The sequence below is a fragment of the Salarias fasciatus genome, chromosome 3 (assembly GCF_902148845.1).
Source record: "Salarias fasciatus chromosome 3, fSalaFa1.1, whole genome shotgun sequence".
Taxonomy (NCBI): domain Eukaryota; kingdom Metazoa; phylum Chordata; class Actinopteri; order Blenniiformes; family Blenniidae; genus Salarias; species Salarias fasciatus.
Window position 1 is genome coordinate 29,620,010 of NC_043747.1, and position 5,130 is coordinate 29,625,139.

The window sequence follows — 5,130 nt, forward strand, 5'->3', positions numbered from 1 at the left end:
CGTTGGTCTCAGAGTCTCTGTGTGGTTTCAGACAAATATCAGATGGAAAGTTTGGCTCATTTCGGTTCGGATGTGGTTAAGACACACACACACGCACACACTGCCACAACCACACGCTATGAACAGAGCTCAAAGTTCAATTTGAAGGTGCAATAAGCAGTAGAGTGTGAAAATACTTGGTGGGGCAAAGTGCAGTGAAGTGTGTGTGTGTGTGTGTGCGTGTGTGTGTGTGTGTGTGTGTGTGTGTGTGTGTGTGTGTGTGTGTGTGTGTGTGCGTGTGTGTGTGTGTGTGTGTGTGTGTGTGTGTGTGTGTGTGTGTGTGTGCATGCAGTGCTAAGACTTACAACAGCAAAATAATCATCTAAACAATCATCATTAAACTGTGTTGACTGAGACTCTGAGCAGTTCTGGAGCTTTGAGCAGAAAGAAAAGAGTGAAAGGACTGAGTCTGGAAGACTTTGTGGCTTTTCGCTCCCTGTCACTGTAACAGGCTGACGGCCTGCTGTAAGTCACTGATCACAATGTTCAGTGAAGCAGAGTGCAGTACTTTAGTAGACGTACATTTTAAAAACATTTAATTCATAACTATATGTTCAAGTGCTGCCAGTTCCAGATAATCCTGAACTCTGTGTCTTCCTACCACATGAGACACTTGTTCAAAGCTAATGTTCAGTTTTGCATCATTTATATTCAAACCACCAAGAGCAGGCAGACATCCTGTGCTTTCAATCTAAAAACTCAGAATTTATTTTATACTTCTGTCCTTTATCTTTCACTCATGTGTGAAAAGCCGAGGAGGAACCGAGTGGTCACCCCTGAACCCGGGATGTGGTCAGACCTGGAAGGCTGGGAAGGAAAAATCAAGGTGGAGATTCAGAGTTTCTCACATCCTGGTGGATTGACTCTACGAAGTCCTTTCTGCTGCCCCTAGGGGGCGCCGCAACATCCAGTTCAGACAATCAATTCAGCAGCATCATCTGGTCAAATCTGCTCCAAATAAGTTGAGACTTCTCGAGGGATGTGTTCACACCTCTGGTTCAGGGTCACACAGAACTTGGAAGCCCCGCCTCCTTCCTGAAGCTACTTCCTGGTTGGGAGGAGCTTATGGAATAATTCCACCAGATTCTGATTCTATAGTTTCCAGAGGCCTCACAGTTCAAGGTTCAGGTCAGTGTCTGCTGTAGAGGTCAAATGAGAGCAACAGAGCTCCAGAGGTCAGAGGTCACAGCAGGCTTCATGTCGAGTGTGCCCCTGCGCCAGAGCGCCATAGCAAACAAAACATGACGGTAAAAGTGAAAGTAGACGGAGCTCCAGCCTGATGGCTCCACTTAAAGACACCAAAAGAGTGAAAAACTCGTGGAAAGAGAGAGAGACTGTCTGGAGGGAGGAGAAGGTCTGCAGACAGAAGTGAAAAAGTAACTAATCGCTCCGGCGCCGCCCCGCGATTCAGAAACAGAAAAAAAAGGCTAAATAAACTTTAATACTTAAAGATAATGTACTGACAATGTATGTGCTTAATTTTCTCTAAATAATCCGGAATAAAGGAGCAGATAAACAGTCTGTAGAGCTGGAAAAGCTTCTCGAGGCTGCGTGGATCACCGCGCCTGCATGAGACGCACAGCTGAGCTCAAAATGTAGTCTGGGAGAAAGCGCGTCCGCATCGGTGGTGCGCGGACCTTTCAAAGCGGACGCGGAAACGCGTACATGTGAAGCATGGACGAGCCTTCAGAGAGGCATGAAGCCTCTGATCAGGACTTCTGATGAGAAACAGGTTTCTCAGTCTGTGGACTCTTCCGCCCCCTGCTGGTGATTCAGGAGAACTGCTGCACATAAAGCTTGTTTTTTACTTCTGTTTTACTTCCTTTTTGTTCCTGGAAACACAGATTTTAAATTGATGAGAAAATATTTCCAAATGTAACAGTTGTTTCTTTGATTTTCATATTTTTTCTTTTCATGGAAGCTAAAAAGTTGTTTTGAAAGACAGATAGTGGTGAGAGTAAAGTTACCTCTACTAGTTTCCGTCACATCCGGATGTGCCTCCTCGGAGCCTCCTAAGGAAGGTCAAAACAACTTTTTAGCTTTTTAGCTTTTTAGCTTTAGTTGTTTTCTTTCAAAACAACTTTTTAGCTTCCAAGTTGAATCGAAGACAGTATGAACCTTTACCAAAAGTTGTTTCTTTTCATTATACATTTTTACATTTTCTAAATAAAGATCTAAAGATTGAAAAAATGTTCAAAATAAGTGGACCAGTGCGTGCCCGTGCACATTCACAGCCTGCAGCTTCTTGTAGATCACGTGACTCAGCAGCCTGGTGTCGTTCAGGGTGTCTTCAGTGAGAATCTAGTGTTTGAATATTCAAGGAGAGACAGAAGGCAGTGCTGTAAGAGGCTCAGAAAGGTGCCGTACTCTCTGCTGCATGAGTCAATCTTTAAAAGACAAACTAAAACGTCATGTTCCAAGAGCACGTAGAGCTGATGGAAGATGATTTAAAGTTAAAGGTTGAAACACACACAGTCAGTTCCAGTTGAAGCAGACTGCTTTGGATGTGAGATCTCGCTGATCAGAGCTGATGAGGAAATGAAGGTTGTTTTCTCAGGGTCTGTTGTTGAGATCTGTCTCTGATGTTCCTGTGAAGAGGACCATGTGGAAACAACCACCTGGAGGGCAGAGGAGCCCGGGACACGACTGATGAGGAGAGGACTGACTGATCTGAGGACAGCGGCCTCTTGAAGGGGACCTGAGAGAAGCTGGACCTGGAACCAAGAAAGACTGAGGACAGACTGGCTGAAGGACGGACTGCAGGAGGCTGAGGTGGAGTGTGTGTGTGTGTGTGTGTGTGTGTGTGTGTGTGTGTGTGTGTGTGTGTGTGTGTGTGTGTGTGTGTGTGTGTGTGTGTAACCACATCCTCACCAGAACATTTCAAAGTTTCCATCTGATGTTTGTCTGAAACCACACAGAGACTCTGAGACCAACGTTTATTCTTCAGCAACAGAAGCTTCAGTTCAAATCCTCCTGATCTCTGAACATGTTTCTCAGCTTTTATCTGGATTTCCTACAAAACCAGTGAAGAAACAGAAAATCTGCCAAAAACCAGTCGAACACAGAAACTGGTTGAAAATAAAGTCAGAAAACATTAGAAATAAAAAGCACAGCAGTTTGAGCAGCAAGAGTGAAAAACTTCCAGAAAACAGAAGAAAGCAAATTATACTGAATAAAATAAAATTTTCGGTTTTTTAATATGAGGAGTGACTGTTTAACCACCAGAGAGACGACAGAGAAGAAAACTGAATAAAACTCAATGAAAACCTGTTAAAACTGAATAAAATGAATAAAAAAACATGATCAAAGTCAAATAAAACTTAATAAAAACCAGTTCAAACTCAATTAAAACTCAAGAGAATCCAGTCTGAACTCAGTAGAACTCAGTAGAACTCAGCAGAACTCAGTAGAACTCAGCAGTGTGGAGGTCTGGGTCCGGATGGGTCTGGACTGGGGGGTCACCTCAGGGAGGAGTAGACCACGTCAGGCTCTGGAGGAATCTCTGAAAACACCAACAGGAAATAAACCAAGTGAAACATTGAGACATTTGATTCAGAGTTTGATCCTGAAGAGAAAAAGTAGAACCAGAATCCAGACTTGATTCAAACCAGAATGTTTCCTGTGAAACAGGAAGAAGCAGCAGGAGGCGGCTCCATCTGTGAAAACACTCTGAGAGCAGCTGATACACACTAAAGCACAGGAGCTGCTTCTACTGGACTCTACTGCTGATTCACTCTGACAGGAACATCTGGAAAGACTCTGCTCTGATCCACTGGTCCACACTTTATCTGAGCTCTGGAGCAACAGAACCACAAGCAGGAGAACCAGGGTCAGACTGACAGGAGAACCAGGGTCAGACTGACAGGAGAACCAGGGTCAGACTGACAGGAGAACCAGGGTCAGACTGACAGGAGAACCAGGGTCAGACTGACAGGAGAACCAGGGTCAGACTGACAGCAGAACCAGGGTCAGTTCTTACCTGACTTCTCCGCTCAGCTTCGTTTCTCTTTGACGATTTTCTTGAGAAACGTCTGAAAGTGACTTCTGAAAACACTGGATCCACATCTGGAACACAGAACACACAGTCTAATACACACTGTGTGTGTGTGTGTGTGTGTGTGTGTGTGTTCTCGTATTTCTATCCTTGTTGGGGCCAAATGTCCCCACAAGGATAGCAAAACGTGAAACGACATGCCTTGTGGGGACCTTTTTCCGGTCCTAAGTAGGAGAAACAGTGTTTTCTTGACCATGTTGTTGTTACTGAAAAAAGTAAAAGTGCAAAAACATTTCTTTAGGGTTAGGCTTTGTTGTGGTGTGGGTAAGGGTCAGGGTTAGGGGCTGGACATGAATGGGAGTCAATGGAAGGTCCCCACAAGGATAGAAATACAAGACTGTGTGTGTGTGTGTGTGTGTGTGTGTGTGTGTGTGTGTGTGAGAGAGAGAGAGTGTGTGTGTGTTGAAGATAAGCCACCACATCCTGAAACACCTCTTGTACTAAAAAACCTTGTTGCCATGGAAACATGCTCGAAACATGCTCGAGGCAGAGGGTGGTCACTGTGATGGTTTTAGTGAGGAACAGGAAGTCAGACGAACATGGGCCTTTTTAACCACACTCTCACACACACACACACACACACACACACACACACACACACACACACACACACACACAACCACATGGAAGATTGAAGAGGGTCTGGGTGGTTGTCTGGGTGGAGGTCTGGGTGGAGGTCTGGGTGGAGGTCTGGGTGGGGGTCTGGGTGGAGGTCTGGGTGGAGGTCTGGGTGGAGGTCTGGGTGGAGGTCTGGGTGGGGGTCTGGGTGGAGGTCTGGGTGGGGGTCTGGGTGGAGGTCTGGGTGGGGGTCTGGGTGGGGGTCTGGGTGGGGGTCTGGGTGGAGGTCTGGGTGGAGGTCTGGGTGGAGGTCTGGGTGGGGGTCTGGGTGGAGGTCTGGGTGGAGGTCTGGGTGGGGGTCTGGAGCTCCTACCTCTGCTCCGTCTGACCGGCTGCTGCTGACGCTGCAGGATGTTGACGTCGCTGTAGGTGACTTCAGGTTCTGCTGCCGAGCCTGAACACAGAACGTCCAGAACGTC